Source organism: Battus philenor, unplaced genomic scaffold (assembly GCF_028537555.1).
Source record: "Battus philenor isolate CCGP_79_NKW_IND1 unplaced genomic scaffold, ilBatPhil1.0.hap1 SCAF_5, whole genome shotgun sequence".
NCBI classification, from domain to species: Eukaryota; Metazoa; Arthropoda; class Insecta; order Lepidoptera; family Papilionidae; genus Battus; species Battus philenor.
In genome coordinates, this window is record NW_027181715.1 from 4,933,743 (window position 1) to 4,952,701 (window position 18,959).

The following is an 18,959-nucleotide window of genomic DNA, read 5'->3' on the forward strand; positions in this document are numbered from 1 at the left end:
GTTTGATGTCATAAATACAACATTTTTGTTAAAATTTGAATTTGTTCCTAAAACCTTTTATTTAAAATCTGGAATACGGAATTGCTAAACTTATCATCACCAACCTTCTCCTTTACTAAACTATATCGCTAATGTGAATGCGTCGCCTTTATTTATAATAGAAATACATACATTAGATATTTATTTGTTCATATTTGTTGCATACAATCTAAGAGTGTACGTATAATTCTATAAATAAAATTAACCTATACTTCGATTAGTCAAAGTGTTACTCATGTTATTTGTTACAAGACACTATCATCGATGATGTCAAATTACACGAAAATTATTCGAATATACTTACATCATGCATCTTATTATAAACGGAAAATACTCGAAATAATAAATATGACATGAAAACTTGTTTATGCTTTGACCTGTTGCTTATCCTTTGCGGTGATAATATTTGTTGGTTTAAGTTACTGTAACTATCAATTCTAACTGGTTTTCAATTTGTCATGGTATTACTTAATAGCTGTAGCTTGGTTATCAATGGGGTAGTTAAAGGAACCTAAAGAACGTGAGGCAGAATGCTGGTCCGAAAAGAATGCTTCTCAAGTTCGACATAATTCGCCCAGGCTCCTGTAAGAGCGACCTGGAAGGCATTTCTCTAACAACCAAGCTGAGTATAAAAGAATATTAAAGAGCACTAAAATATTAACATGGAGAATCTCAGTATTAATTAAGATAATTAATACTAAATTGTTTTTTGTATAATTCTCTATATCTAGCTAGGAGTATCGCAATACTTAATCACTGCCTACGGACTGACGGAAATGCAAATGTACCGCATCGACGAGCAAAGTAGTAAGTGCTTTGACTTAACATATTTTTAGATGTCGTCATCTATCTAGTAACACTGTGGGCGAGGGTTCATCGGTCGACAATATTAATATTATAGGAAAATATTATTAATAAAATTTCACATAAGATTTATGAACTTTATTCCAAAGTTGTACAATACTTAGTCGTATTTTTAACCACTGAAAACATGTAATATTTCTGACACGTTTTCAAACGGAGCGTACATGCATTTTTAAAATTGGTTTCATGAATAAATGTATATATGTGCTATGCTTATTATACAGGTGATACATTAATACAACATATTTGAAGAAAAAAATAATAAACTACTTTACTTAATTCTTGTTTATTTTAAATAATATTTACATGATATAATATAAGAGCATTCTGACGAACATTTTCACCATTTACGCTCAAAAAAATTGCGCTTATTTTTCCCAGCCATATTTTAGTGATTAGTTATTAAAAAGCTTCGAAGCAAGAATTGCGTTCCGAAGCTCGAGTCTCGGAAACCGCCTGCGGCAATCGAAATCACCATCGCCGGCGCAGTCACGCATGCCCGCTTTGCACCGAGATATGGCTAGGCATCTTAAATGAAACGCTTCAATCCGATAGCAATTTCAAACATTACGCCTTCATGAATTTTATAGTTACATTCTGTTTCTAGATTGACTCGAAAGTGGGTTAAGTATTAGATTTTTTCTTAAAAGAATTGTTATTGGTTATATTATGGTACATTACATTTATTATTTATTACATCACTATAATGAGCGGGTTGTAACCCAGCGACAGAGGACTACGCAATACAAACAAAAGTCGCGAATTTAATTCCCAACATACAGTTTTATATAATTTACAATTTGTGCATTAAGTATAAAGGAACGCTACTGCTCACAAACAAGTTTCCAGAGGATGAGCAGCAGTGTCCTTTGCGTACCATAATACCTCACTGCGATTGCTAACCCGCCAACCAAGTGTGGCGATTATGGTATATCCCTCATAGACATCGTTGGTTAATGCCTTTGTCTTGCAGTGAACGTCTATGGGCTGAAACGACGATGACGACATCACTTTTAACTATCTATCAATCAATCAGGGTAAATTTAGAATTATACTATATATAGCGAAACAAAAAGGGCACATGGGTGTGTTTTTATAACATAAATGTTTAACCCAATGCGATAAGATAGAGTCTAGGTCTAAAATTTAAGTTGATATAATATTACCAAATCGGTTTTGTAAGACAGGAGTACAGTTAGGTCTTAAAATGTAATTATAATTTCTAAAATCAAATCAATAAATACGAAAATTTGTAAAAGTGTAAATATAAACAAAAACGCTTTAGTGTAACAAAAAATAAACAAAAATATTTTTATTAAATAATAAGGTGTAAAACGTAATAGTAATATCTATCGTAAGAGTAATATCTAAAAACACATCCAAACCACACATTTTTTTTTGTAATAACATTCATACCCAAATTGATCATAATAATTAAAAAAAAAACCTTTATTGTCAAGGTTAACGTTAAAATTTTAATTTTCTCCTAATTCTTGTAATTCGGGGTTAAGTCGTAGGTATACCTAAACTTCTCCCCCTTTATAAAGGGTTTAGCTGCAAGGCTTGCTACAGTTGGAAGGAATCCTTTTAAAAGATATCTATTTCACGATTTAAGCTGGTTTAATGCCTCCAAGTGCTGTCAGTTCTCCACTGGCGCTACAAAGTACCTGTCCGGTTAGAAGCGCGTCTTATTATCATTACGTAAACCGTTGAACGGACGCCGGCACCGCGGGCGGGATGTCGGATGCTTGAGCCCTATTTCTTTGAATTCCTGCATCTAGTTTAAACGTTACGATTTAACTAAACAATACTATTTCAGAAATTAAAAAGCTTAAACTGTAATTAACACACGAAAATTGGATCATAACATAATATATCCAGGTAATACCCTGCAAAACTTGACGATTGCGAAACTATAATATTGACTTATATATAGTGAGTATTGTGTATACAATTAGTTTTATAAATTTTGTATATTTAATTGCGACCCACGGATGGCCATACAATCATACATCATACAGATAGATTAAAGTAATATTTTTTGATAAGCTTTCATTTAAAACTATTTAATTTTCTGCATTACTTTGATAAGCCATGGATGCTCTATGAAATCAAAATTTAGACTAAAACGCGATAAAGACATGATACCAAAAATACACCAATAAGTTTTAATAATCTTAAATGTGAATAATTTAAAGTTTTAAACTCACGTTAAGATTATTTTCGATAAGAATTCTTTATTACACAAGTTGTAAGTGTTTTCTGTTATAAGGTAACATTGCATCAACGTTAACAAGCATACTTTATTTTGAATAACCTTTATTCAAAATATTTATCTTTTGGAGTTTAGTATTATTCTTAAATCTACATTTATATGCCACTTGCCTGTCTGGTAATGTAGACAGATAAACCTACGCTTTTCCTAATATCCCGTTTACACATGCAATTATTGGTTTTGCTTCTACTTGTGAGAAACGATTCGGCTTAAACTTTAAGCACAGATTCCTAAACATAGGCTAAGAACCACTGTTTCTGTAAGAGATATAAAAAGGGCTACGTACTTTTATAGATGATTTTTGAAAACTTCTATTAATGGCATATTTACATAAAAATTAAAAAAAAATTGAAATAAAATATGATTAATAAAGAAAATGGAATAGAACTTTTTTCGAAAAATAAAATATAGCGTTATTTTGTGACATAAAATTGAAATTATAACTTTGACCTAAGTAACAGCAAAAGACAACGCAAATTAAATTTTTGTAACAATAAAAGACTATTTATTTCAAACATAATAGTTTAAAAGAACACAAATATTAGTATCATAACATAAGAATCTCTTAGAGAAAAATTAATGAATGGCTTCGTGAATAAAATATTATGATTGTAAGTAGTCGATATATTTGTCATAATTTGATCTATCTGCTCAGGACAATAAATAAATATACTATAACCTCCATTAAATATAATTTTCAGTAAATTGGATTTACATTGGCAGTTATTAGAATGGCAAAGGTTTGAAATTTTCAATACCGTGTCTGTGATATCTTGCGATATTAGATACAGGTCCTCGTAAGTATAGAGTAGTAGCAGTGAAAATATTTGATTTCCATCAGGTAGTATATTTGAATTGTTAGAGGTGAAAAGTAAAGATTTATTAAAAACAAAGGTTGGTAATTCAAAAAAATCTATATTGGGTGACTCGTTAGAGGTATGAAAGCTTTAAAAAGGGTAATGAAATAGCTCAGTGGTCCGCAAAAATCTTTAAATCTTTTAGATCTATTTCCAATCAGATTTTATAGAGTTATCAGTCTAAAATATGTTACGTTAATGGTTTTTTTCTATTACAATGCAACAGATTAATAATTCAAAATCTGTAACAAAATCTGCAAGAAGAGTGAACAATAAGTTAAGAATTTTGTAAACGCTTGTTAATATAATAATTATGTGTACCATTGGGCTATTTATTACTTCTGAAATCATTGATTTTGATAGGATAAGGTATACAATACCTCAATTGGCAGCCAATAAAAAAGTAAATATTCTTCCCTTCAATGTTTTTACATTTATAACCTATCATCTTGTATGTAACTAAAATTGTTATTAGCAGAATATGCATTTATTTCACAAATTCTTTCCAACGATATATAAAGCTCGGTAATAAAAAAACATTACCTCATATTTCGACAATAAAAAGCTTTCGTGCTTCACTCAATAAAGGTAAAGATAAAGTGCATAGGAAAATTTTGTGAAGGAAAATTCGAGTAGCTTATTTCTTTTAATTGACAAGAAATACTTAAGTTCGTTGATCTCAAACCCACAAACGTAGACAGACATGTTTAAATAAGACAAGGTGGAATTAACTCGTGGATCTATTTGCGTATGCCGCAAATTGTACACAACATCTATTTTGCTGAGTACACGCCGTTTTGAAAAACTATTATCTATTTACGTTTCAATATGCTTACATTACGAACTGCTTAGACATGTATTGTACAATGGTTCTGTTTTGTAAACATTACATGCAAGGCATTCGTCATCGATTTCAGTGTATACTGAATATAGTTGGTCCTGTAATAATATAATTTTAATTTTTTTTTACTTAATCTTATTTATTCCGTAGGTAACCGCACCTCATTAAGCCATATTTCATTCGTGGTAGACCTCTTACTTGCCAGAGGCAAACATTGTACTGAGGTAATGAATGTCACATTTGAGGTGATGGATGTGGTTTTTCGTAAAATATTATTATACAAGAATGTTCCACGTAACAAAGTACAGGTAGACAGTATCAATGTCAGACAAGCTTTACTCGTATCAACCATCACTTTCTGTAAAAATATACTATATATACTGGGTGATTACTATGAAATTTTGCTATATTAATATGTATATATATACATATATATATATATATATATATATATATATATATATATATATATCTTTTTATACGATTTTTATATTGAATACGAGATACTAATAACTTCTGGCAGTACAAAGTCTGCAGGAACAGAAAGTAAATAATAATTAATTGTAATATATAGTAATCAAAATTTCGAATTTTTCACCCCGTTATCAATTATTACTCAAATTATATATTTCTGTATAGAGTGTACCACATTAATTAACAACAATGAGTTATATCAGCACCCTTTGAAGCCTATGCGCCGATTTACAATAACAACAATAAATTATAGATAGAGTAATAACTTTTTTCTATTTTTTAAAACTTCATCTAAAAAAAGACTAACAAAATAATGATTTGACTATGATTTTTGAAACCATCGGTTAATATTTTAGAACATGAAAGACCGAGTGAAGGCAAAAGCGAAAATATTTATTATTGATAAAAACGTGAAAAAATCTTTTAAATAATTTATAACGGTTTTTAACTTTTTTAACATTCCTGTTAAACAAGTTATATAGAAATTAAATGATCAGAAAATTGTGCACGAAATAGAACAATTAAAATATAATTACGGAACTTGTTTAACTTCCTTGATCTTACACATGGTGAATAAAAATTTAACGTATTGCAACACGAGTTGTTAACTAAATGTTAACTATTACTTAACATTATTTAACAACAGCACAATTTAAATATAGACGTACATAATATTTACGAAATTTTCTAATGTTCAATTTTTGAACATTCACGTTTGTAATGTTGATCTATGTCGAAAGATTACATCATGCCAATTAGAGACAACAGGCTTAGCTTATAATGGAGATGAACCTCCAAAGCTTGTAAATAATTTGGACTTTCAATAAGTGCTTGTTTACGTGCGTAAAATTTTCCAGTACTCCAATAGAAAAAATAACATTGAATTTCTATTTGGAATGATAACCGAATTTAATTGAAACTGTTTTTATATGTCATTTTAAAAAAATGAGAAAACCTTAAATCCGGTAAGTTTTTGTACATATTTACAAAGTAGATTTGTTAGTGAATATCGGCCAAACATTTATAAAATAATTAATTTAACACTAATAGCTAAAACACGGGCATTTCCTGTCAATTGATGATATGATGTTAATATGATAACCATAGCTAACAATTAATGATTTCAGAAATAATAAATAACATAATAATAATATAATACGAAAATGCTTTTTGAAAATTCGGATTACTACTGTATATTAAAATCAATTTTGTTTCCTATCTGTCGCTGTAGAACTTGTACTACCAGAAGTCTTTCGCCTGTCGCATTTCAGTTCAATTTCAGAATAATAACTTTGTACAGAGTCTTTGGATATAAGTGTAAATGCTCAATTCTTTTTGTTACAAATGAGCTATATATTTATCCCTCAAAAGCTTTAACACTTAAAACATCCTGTGTATAAATACTAAATAAGTAATGATGTAAAAAAATTTGCGCTATTAATAATCTACCATTATGGTGCATTATTTTAGGCTAAAGAATTTTACCCTTGCTTCTCCACTGAGCCCTAAAGGTCAGTTGTCGACCGACTACAAAGGGCGTCGCCCCATTCAAGTCTAGGGTTACCTTATTCCTGGATTTTGTGCACATGACCCTTCTCATTTTACATTGTTTACAACAAAAAAATGAAAGCTTAGAACTTTATATTAGAATTTTTTTAAGTAAAATCAATAGTTTATTTCCGATTCTCTAAGAATATTTCCTCATTTTGAAAACATTCGGATTTTGATTTAGAAACCTCTTATGCAAGCTTAACGCAAACTTTTACAGTTTGATTGGTTACAAGAGTACAAGCGTATTTGTTATCAAAAAGCTCTAATACCTCTACACCTATTTCTAATTAATTCTTTATAAATTTATCACTTTTTAATATGTCACATTAATATATTTTTTCTATCAAAATACGATAGTAACTTCTCACAAAGTCTGCGGCGACAGATAATAAACAGTAATTAATTTTAGTAAGTGGTAATCCAATTTTTGAAAACGTTTATTCTTACTATATTATAATTACGTTGTTCAATATTTTTTAAACCATTTATTTTTGAATAGAGTGCTCTACACATTATTTGTTAGCTTTTCTACTTATAACCAATCGCTTAATACAAACTTAGACGTTTCCTCACGAAGGATGTGTCATTATAACACTATAGTGATATACTACCGGCCATATCAACCATATAGTACCACTTATTACACGGCGCGAAAACACATAGGCTCAAATTGCGTCACTTATCTATTATGTATATACAGTCTGAAGTCCATTGGCATTGAACTCTTTCATACACCGTGAGAACCTACTATCAATCATATTCAAATAGATTATTGTTAGAATTACATTCAACGCAATTATTATTATTTCAAAACAATATATTTCATAACAACAAATATTATAGCTTTTGTAACTCCTTCGTTAGGCTCGGTAAAAGTATATTATTATTTCCTGTCGCTTAATTCTTACGTGGGCGGCCGTATTCACAACTCATACTGCAGCGGAATATATATGAGACACACTCAATTGTAACGTAGGATGTGGATGGTTTTTATGAAAGTGTTCACGAATTATTCTACACCGCATTATGTACTTTAAAGTTATACGTTTCTATTCCAGAGAGAGTGAGTAACGACTACAATTCATTAAAGGTTAATTAAGCTATAAAAAGAACAACGATTGAGCCCATATGTATAATAAACCTACCGCCAAAGAGAAGTGCGCAACCATTATTGTGTCCCAGATTAAACGGACGCCGTAGCTAGACAAATTACTGGGTGAGAGAGATATACTATAGTCTCTAGGCGGTTCTATATGTTTCAAGGTGAAGTGGAGGTGAATTGTATACCTTTGACAAAATTGTTTACTCGCTCTAAGTAGTACTACAGAAAGTTTTGTAATGCAAAATTCTGTATAGTTCCTTTTTTGCCACCGGCAATTGCTTGTGCTATAACCTCTGAAGGCACTTAGTTTCAACCTGTTTATACTATTATATATCACACCTCACGTCTAAACCTGTTTATATTTTTATTTTTACTGTTTATTTAAGATCACATTTTTATTTATATATATATTTAACACAAAAAAGTCGTTCAAGTCCGTGCCTATTAGTTAAACATAAGTAACCTTATCTCGTAATTAAATAAATTATATATTTTTTTTGCTTAGTATGTATAAATCACAATTCTGCTAATATAATTTTTCATTCTTCGTAAACATTAGATAAATTGGACAATATCGACTACATACTATAAATTTTGTAAATAAAAGATTGAACTTTTGTAGTCATATTTACATGTATTGTATTTAATATGTCCAAAGTAAGATAGATTAAAACATATACACATATATACGCCTCCGCATGGAGATACAGTCTTGAAATTCAATTTCAACAAATCCTTATTCGATGTACGATGGATTACATCTCTTGTTGGCGTTGAGTCTACCACCAGTCAGGATGAAATGCCCCAGAACTGGGAAGAACAGAAGAGAAAAAAACTCTGCAAAACCATATAATACTTTTTAAGATTCATTTCAATATTTTAGATTGTATTATTTTAGTTCTCTCATCCTTAACCAAGGAAGATATGAGGAGTGAGCGTAATAAAAAGGTACGTTTTTACAAAAAAAAGTATATGAACCATACACAGATTACTACTACCACATCCACCGTCGTGAGCGCTTCGTCGTGCCTCGAATACTAAATCACAGAGTTCACTTCACACGACGACTTAAAGCTTACAAGCTTTTTTTAACCGAATGTGACAACCGTTTCAAAGATTGCGTATTCTTATCACGTATAATGTTACACCGGCAGCAAATGTATAAACGTTCGCGTTGATTTTTTTTTAACTACACAAAGATCTGTTTTTTTCATATTATCAGTTTATGAAAAGTTTAAGGTTTTATTTAAGAGTAGGTAATAAAACTTTATGCTATCACTTTTAAATTGATTGAATAAATTAAAACTTTTTATTAGTTTATATTAAAATATAAAGGTATTTTTACAAAAACGTGTATATATACAAAACGTAACATGTAACAGTAACTATGAGTATTGATTTAAAGGTATAAAGGGCTTAAATATGGGGGCAAAACATCTTAAAAGAACTTGGAAAACATATCAACTTAGCGTGTAAGGCACGAAACATTAATTAATTACATATAATCCTGACACGACAAACCAAAAAACTTCAAGATAAACATTGACATTGAAGTTAGGAGCTTTGCATTTGAACAATATCAACTAATAGACTAAATGTGACTCGACGAGAGCACTCATTGTTCATCAATCACTTTTGGCGTGGGCAGACTTGATTCATTTATTGAAACAGATTGCAGGCATTACGACATGAAAGGTTATAACAGCGCATATGAAAAAACATGAGATGAAAGAATGGCACCAGATTTGACCAACGTAATTTTTTCTTTAATCGGTTTACGCTAATGTCCTTAACAAGTTTATGTGTTTGTAATTATTTTTTAACTATGAAATCATCGACTGTATACAGTATTTCAATAGACAACGAGCACACATATCCTTAGTATATACATCAGAACAATGCACCGACAGTGTAAATGCAGTGCGATTCTCACAATCGCACGTTTCATGTAAGAGATGCTGTTTGATAACACGCACCTATTATCTTACGGCGGAAACACTGTGACCTCAAAGACGAGTCCGTGGCACAATGGAAAACTAGTAATCAATATTTTCGATGCAAATAAAAGAATATTATGCACATGCATTACAAAATTGCAAAAAGTATACTTTTATAGAAACAAAATTACTTTACAAAATTTACTGCTTTAAACGTCTTTTAACAAAGAACATATATAAGTTCGTACAAAACAAGAGAGTTTTTGTAGAAAAACTTTGAATAAGTATGTACGTACATTAACATAAATTTTCTCTCTTTACCGTTTTCTTGACGGAAAGATTCTTCACATAATAATAAAAAATCAATAAAAGTTGACATAATTTTCAATTTTATTAACGAAATCTTCTAAGCCGAACGGTAACAGACAATAAGGTGAAAGGACGTAACGGATTAGTTTGCAAAATATTAGCAAACACTAATAGAGGATGAGAATGGCTTTGTCTAACAATAAGACCAAAATTGACTATGAATTTAAAAACTTTGAATAAAAAAAATCTATTACCATTCAAACATCGTGATTCCATAAGATTCATGTAAAATGAGAATTAGTAAATAAACAATAAAAATTCAAAGTGATTCACATCATAAAAAGTGTATTTTTCTGTTAGTTTTCAAAAATGACTAGACGATATTATTGTACAAAGTATCGTTAAACAAAATTTTATACCCATACCGTCGCTCTTGTTCTTGTCAGCCGATAGACGCCCAATGCATGGCAAAGGCTTCCCACAAAGATCGACATGTCACCACCACCACAGTCTGTATATCCAACAACTACTCGCGATTATGTCATCGGTTTATCTAGTGGGGGGCGTACATACACCGCGTCTACCGGCTCGTGGTCACCACTCGAAAACCATTTGACCCCAACGGCCACTTTATATTGAATATTAAACCTTACTAGATCAATATATCGATATTATATATTAATGAACATGCCATTATTTTCTTTTACAATTTTTGATGTCTGTAATTATATTATTACATGTATTAACATTTGTCTATTTTATATAAAGAGCGCTATCACGTTGGTCAGCGAGTATAGTTTAGAGAAACTTATCGTAATAAAGTTTAACTAATAAGTAGTTTGAGAATAGTTTCATAAAAGCCTGCTGTAAAAAAAAATAAAAAAATTAAGGAATAAATTATACAGTATCAACTAAAACTACCATATAGAGATTCGCACACAATAAAGCCATTGTTAACTTCTTAAAGCCCTTTTGGTTAACAATGTGGTCTCATGAGCTCTGTCCTCCAGCGAGTCCACCGTAAAAGGTCTTGCTATTAATACGATATTATAAGGGGTCTACTTGTAATATAAATGCGCATGTATAATTTTAAGCAGAATACAAAATTTTTTACAGACAGTAATTTACGGCGCGTTTTGCACAAGTAAACGACAAAAAGCAAATAATGTTATTAAAATAACTTTTGTCAGCTAAATATTAACATAGCCCGTTTTCTTAGTTTAAAAACAAATAAATTACTGATCTATAGGAACTTTCAACTGTTTCGACGGCACGTCTTTACACGCTCGACCATTTAGTGCAATTAAAAGAAAATCTCATCGTACATTAACCTAAAAACAAAAAATACTTAAAAAAAGGTTTCTTTCGAAAACAAAGATCTTTATTTAGTCTCATTTGCACATAACCTAGAAAACAAATACCTGTCTTTTTTGTGAATTTATTGATATTTATTTTAAAATAAAACCATAAAAGTATAAAATAGTGTTTAAAGACAATTTTATCAGTCAATCTTTTCGTCAAAATTTATGTACCAATAAAACATTTGTCTTATCAAGCTAGGTGAAGCGTTAGCTCTCCTCGTTTACATATGCCTTGTCTAGTCAGTTCGATAACTTAAATAGAAAAATTATACAATGCTGACTGATTTCTTCTTATTCTCTTCATTCTATAGACGCCCATTGTCAGACATAGGCCTCTAGCTATTTTCTGCGACCTTAACTATTTCGTCGGTCCATCTAGTGAGGTACCTACCCACGCAGCATTCACTGGTTTGTGATCGCCACTCGAAAACATTTGGCCCCAAATTCCATCGGTTGCACGACCGATTTGCCCCGCCCACTGCCACCTTAGACGGGCGATTCTTCGAGTTACGTCTGTGATCTTAGTCCTTCGGCGGATCTCCTCATTACTGATTCGAACTCGCAGGGAAACTCCTAACATAGCTCTCTCCGTTGCCCTCTTAGTGACCCTGATTATGACGCCCCTCGTAAGCGACCATGTCTCGGATCCGTATGTTATCAATAACAAAACACATTGTTTAAAAACCTTCATTTACCGACATTGCTGTATTTTGGACGAGAAAATGTTTTGGAGTTGCCCGAACGCTGCCAATTTTCATTAAAATTTAAAAATTGAATACAATTAAAAAACATTAAAAAGTACGGCAAAGTAAATCAATATATGTATTTTCTTTTCTAAAGCAACACACATAAAAATAAGAAAGATACAAAACTTCTTTCTTATAAAAAACATTATTAATGTAATTAATATGATTTGAAGTATTGCCAAATATAACCCATTAGTCTTTTCTGTTTTAATTCTGCAAAAAGTAAAATTTTGGACAGAATCTACGTCTAGGTAAATTTTTAACACCTGACCTAGAAGTGGATTTTGTCGCCAGCCGACTGCTGTGAGGCGTTCTGTGCTGTCCTCGAGACGTTATTAGCCGGTTTAAGGTACTTTAGCCATATTTGTCAATAAAAAGTAAATAAAACTGGCTATTCTTTTACTCCAAACTTGAAGTAGATTGTAAACGCATTAAATGCGTCATAATATGCAGTCTATTTTAACCTGATTTAAAACAGGCCTTATAAATAAACAGTCTAATGAGCAAGCTTTGACCTAGTAAAGTTAGCTATACATAGATTTACGCTTGCCTGTTAGACATTATGTGTCGAAGAGATGGAAAGGGGTCAATTCGTCCGTAACTCTGAACTCATTCAATTCGTTTTTAAAGGAACTAACTATAATCATACTCTATTCATTCTGCCACTGAATAACTTTAGTATGAAATGTGTTTCACGATTGGAGTTTCATAAAGGCACTAAGTCGTTAAATTTATTCGGACTGGCAACCCCGCTCCATCTTTGACTTTCTCTTTATGTTACTAACAAAGGGCTTCGTTTTGAATTGCATACTTCCCGTTCATGACTACGTCCCGCATGTTTTGATGACAGATTGTTATACTTTAGATAAGATTGAGCAATATTAATCCCTTCTAGTTAAATTGCGTCGCAGATGATTACTAAACATTATCAAATATATACGCTAAACATATAGGGTGCTTGGTTATAGGTGTAAAAAACTCTGAAGGAGTTAATTATATTTTTAAAATTAAACAATTTATAATAGATGTGAAAATAAACGTTTTCAGCATTTGGATTACTAGAATTGAAATACTATCGGTCCTTGCAGACTTTTTTCTGCGAGAAATTATTGGTATATCGCATTCCAATAGAAAAATGAATTAATGTAACAAATTTCAGATCATCATCATAGATCGCGTGATACAAGGAGATTGGGAATTGGTATAAAATCTTTCAAGTATTTTGCCGACAAATGACCTAAATATTTCCTCTTTAAAGCTTTTACATCTTTCACAATTACCAAGTATATTAAATAATTTAAAAATATTTAACTTGAAATGTTACCTGCAACGAGTGATAAATGTAATTAAATGACATTAAAACATTTTCGTAATGAGAAGGCTGTACCAATTTAAAAGTAGTATATTCGAAGGTAACCTCAACCGAGCAGTGTGAGAACTGCGTTGATGGAATCGAACCAATCGGACGGGCGAATGGTACAGGTGCTGCAATAGCAAGGCGCGTGCGCACCAGACAGCTGTACGATATTGACATTTACCTTGCGTACTCGTATTTGGTCGTAACAACTGTTCTTAACATACATCTCTCTGTAACGACTACTAGCCAACAAGTGCACTGCAAATGTCATGCATACCATAGATTCATCTTTCATCTAATTATAATTTAAAATATTTCCAAGATCAAAAAAAAATGTAAATTTGAAAAAGAATTAAAACTCACATTAATATTTAAATCATGTACGCTTCGCGTGGCCAAGCACCGCGTTTTGTGGGTGAAATTTCATAAAATTCATTCTATGTAATTTTTAACAAGCTAAAATATATGTTGGCGAAGTTTTACAGGAACTATAATTTGAAAACATGCATTTTTTCATGAACGCTCGACAAACCCTTGTAGATAAAATTTCATAAAATTACTTTTTAGCAGACCTCTAATCAGCAAAAGTAATATTCCTACTTAAATTTCAAGTCTCTAAGCCTTATAGTTCCAGAGATACCGTAATGAGACAGAAACATAAAAGAAAATATGTAAAATTTCGTAAGCTCAACAGTAATGTAAGAACAACTAACATAAAAATAACTGAAAGGTAAAAGTTAAACAACAATGACAATCTTATCGACTGACCGTACATTTAAAAACAGGAACACTAATGGCAATAGATAATCACCTAGTACAAAAAAAACAAAATACCTTAAATAAAAAACACAAATGTTTTAAGTGGAGTTAAACTTTTTCTTTTTAATTTATTTATGACAAAAATGCGGAGAGACGACATATGTGCACGAAAACAAGATCTCAATGTCAAACATACGCTTAAAAATTTTTCGACCAGTTTCTTTTCATATTGTAAAGGTTACATTTAGTCTGCAATTTATTAATTAATAATGCTTTATTATGGCAAGGCTAAAACGCAATTAATAATAGTTAAACTAGAAATCCGCTGAATACCAAAAAAATACAATATCGTAAAAAAATAGTACATGTAAATAACAGTAATATTGATGTTAGCTTAAGTGTGACCGCCTCTTTACTGAAGCAAACGCTATCGATGGCGATAAGTAAACTCGTTAGGCATTTGTAGACCAACGCTCAAGTCAACGATTATGGTTCGGTATGGGTTTTCATATAGTGCCTCTCAAAATTTTAAACATTACAATATTCGGACCACATCATTAAAAATAATAAATAAAATTATCATAAAAAAATACATCACGTTTCGACATTATTTTTAAAATTATGATTTAACATTATTTTATAATACGTGTACGTAGATAGATCTATGTATAACAAATGCAGAAAAATTATTATTTTACATCGTTAAATTTACTCTGAAACTGACCTGCTTATTATACTACAACGGAAGCTTTATCAGTAATCCTATCTTGAATAATATGGTTCATTTCTTTTCAACCACATTTATTAACAAAGTTTCCAAAGTATATCACTTTACTAAATTTATATGTAAAATAAATACACTACTTTTCAAAAAATAATTCATGGAATTATATTTTATATTTAAGACTCGAAGTTGTAAAACCATTTAGCCTTATCTTTTTGTTGGTAACACGCTACGAGGGATAAAACCCTCAACTCAGTATAATTATTTCTCTTTGTAACTTTAAACTTGTGCATTGCATGTAGGTTACGTCGTCATGGTACTTCACTTGGATATTTGAGATCTATCTATTATGCTTTAAATAACTGTACAAATATAAAATAACCAGTAACAAGGGACCTTGATGCGATATGAAACTAACACTCTTTTCACGTTTCCCATTTTACTGATATAGTAAAAAAAGTTCATCAGGTAAATTCATGATCATCATTTCAGCCGTAAGAAGTCCTCTGGTAGACAAAGGCCTCCCCCCTAGATTTCCAATATAGCGGTAGGAAGCGGCCTGCATCTAGCATTTTGCGACGACCTTAGCAAGGTACAGTATCTTAACGCCCCAGCGACTATCTGTTTTAGCTGTGTGGCCTACTGTGCGTCGCTTTAACTTGCCAATCTGTCGGGCTATGGCGGTCGCTTCTCCGTAAATTACACCTTTTAAATACTTTTTCAAGGTAAAATTAAAATTGGGTAAATATACTCATTATTCTTTTAACGAACATCACGGATCGATTAACATTTCACTAAAACAAATCACGTTCATTCTGTCAAACAATCAAGTCAATGACCGAGCGCGGTGTAGAAGTATAAGTGCAACGGTTATGTAACAAACGTAACCTAGAAAAATTGGAAACTACAGACTTCTTTTTACGTGCTTAACGTGACATTTTTCTACCACATTTAGCCTTTTTAGTGTAACTACATGTTGTTTATTATTATTATGAAAACGATTGCACCTACAAATTAAAATGCAAATATTTCTTCGTATGATAAATCAAGCACAGTTTATCGATATAAACATTCACTATCCACAACCAACTAAGTCTACGATGTGATGACTTCTTACAAGTAATTGGATATCGGATCGCGGTCAATCTCCGCACGAAACGTAAACAGTTATTCAATTTATTTATTATTATTATAATGATAAGAAAATTTCAAAAATATATAGTTCGATGTTTTAGATAATACCAGAATAATAGTTACGAATCTAGAGCTTTTATTTATGTAACACACTGCCATAGTGAGTCGGCAACCCTAAGGTCATTTTTAAAAATTCTTGGTTTGATTTCTTTTTCTGTTACTTCACTTTCTGTTCCTTTAGTGTGTGAGTTTCTATTTAAACTGAAATATAAATCACTATATTTTGCAGTTCGCCCTTTTATTTGCTGAAAACCAGCAGCCAGCAAACTATAATTCGCAACAGAGACTAATTGACTTATTGATAGTTTCTTTTCAGTTTTAAATCTAAATTCGCATAAAATAAAAATAAAAACTATAGTAAAATAGATGAGTACATAGATACTTTTGAGACTTTGGAAGTTTGTGGACATCCTAGTACTTTGTTCGATTAAGATGCGTTGTGTAAAATGTTTAGTTATAGTTTCCAACTTTTGTTTCCTAAGTTTTAGAAAAGAACTGGCTGTAGAGTTCCAGGCGGTGAATCTTCTCCGCAGGTCATTCCACGCCGAGGCACTAGCAGGCAAAAAAATTAACTACAAAAACTCAATATAAAGAAACAAAATAGTTTTCCGACAAAATCTTAGTACGATTACTAAAGAAAAATATAAGAAATACGTCCAAAAGGAAAAAAAAGGAAAAAATTTCTCTTTAAATATTTTTATACAATATATTTTAATAAAAATAATTGAAATCAATTTCGTAGACTATATTAAGTTCGTATTGTTTCACACTTAAATTGCTCCACCATTACGAGAAATTGCAAACACCGCAATAACTGCCAGTCATCTTTTTATATTCCGTTCTAGTTACCACATTCTTTAGGTACTATAACCATGAAATATAAATAAAACAACATAATATCCAGCAATAAAATACTTTCCAGAGTTACTTAAATACCAACTTCTCTTAGTTAATATTAGCTTTTCACACGCCATCATACATTCAAAGATCCGTTTGAAAGAAATTGGCAATCATTTTCATGCTTATAAATTCCAGAATCCATTCTATAACTCGATGTATTTTTGCTATATTCACAAGTAATACAACAAAAACTTAGCATCAAATTTAAATTGAATGTCTCTTTTGTACATAATATTATTGTGAAAATATACACATATTAAATATAATGTTAAAATATTACATTAAAAATTGTATGACGGTTACGGATATATAAATATCTTTTAAAATTTAAAGTACGTATAAATAATATGAAAACTTTGGTGTCGAGTATGACTTTAATTATTACAGACTCCGATCCAAACAAACGTAAGTCTCGCAAAATACCTTATACAGGAAGGGTGAACTCATTATAAAGTATAATAGACCCACGGCGCATCATACAGATGCGTGAGGATGCACGTCCACTCCATCCTGGCCAAGCCAGCAACGTTAATTGACATATGGAACCTGTATTAAATGCAAACCGTGCGATAAGTTGTCGTATGCTAGCACTATATTCTTGTCAGAATAGGTTTTATGGTTGGGAAGTTTTAAAGGAGTTTATTTATAAAACTCTTTGCGAAAGTAAATAGAAATACAAACACAAACGCACATGTATAGTGTTTCAGTCTTCTTACGTTACGTTATAGCAAACATGTAACAACCGCATAATTGTAAGAACTGTTATACATTAAATTAAACGAACACTTGTTGTGTAATTAGATTCCCAAAGATACAAGTGATAAAATCGCAGTGTACTTTAATCGAGATTGTGAAAGGCGGTGCAAACTCAAAAAATTTACTTCAATACCACAAATAATGAAAAAAACTAAACATAATCAAAGCAAAATGTAGCATATTAGTACAATAAAAAACTAAATAGTTGATTTCACATGAAAGATAAACAATATTAAGTGTTGTGTAAAATCCCCCGATAAATTTGTTTCTTTAAAAATTAAAGGGTTTCAGTAACTTAAACAAAACCGAAACATGGCTCATAATAAACAAAAGATGGAAGACATTTCTTTTATAGCGTCTTGAAATACAAGAAATATTTCTGACTAATTAAAAATTGTAGATAAATCCTTGCCAATATCATGATAAAAATGCATCAATTCTGTTGTCTACATATAAAAAGTATAACCTGTAATACAAAAAATGTCTGTTTATATTTATGCTACGATGTTATTAAAGTCCCTTTGTAGAACTGAGTTATTTCGCTCATTTTAAAATATTAAAACCAGTCCAGCTATTCGAAACCCGCAATCAGAGCATCATCTTGTAAGAAAACCGCATTTTATACCATTAAACAGTTTTTAGTGTGTTTAATAACACGTTCTTTCAAAATGATAACAAACTACCGTGATAGTTTTCGTTCACACGGAAACAATTAGACGGACAATACGAGATTTGCATTAACATGAGTTATGATAGCTTTTTATAATGGCCATTAGCACATTAAATCAAAACGTCGTTAGTATCATTATAAATGTTTTAAATGAGATTTTTTCGACATACTCGTGGTATTGTAAGTACGTATCTAGATCGACATTTATCGGATTTGCATGCGGACTAACAATCGCCCTCCATC

At 31.1% G+C, this 18,959-nt stretch overlaps 1 protein-coding gene across 1 annotated transcript in view; it reads right to left on the bottom strand.

The window, feature by feature from the left end:
• Positions 1-18,959, bottom strand: part of raskol (Ras GTPase-activating protein raskol) — a 167,262-nt gene that overhangs the window by 116,147 nt on the left and 32,156 nt on the right. The window lies entirely within an intron of this gene.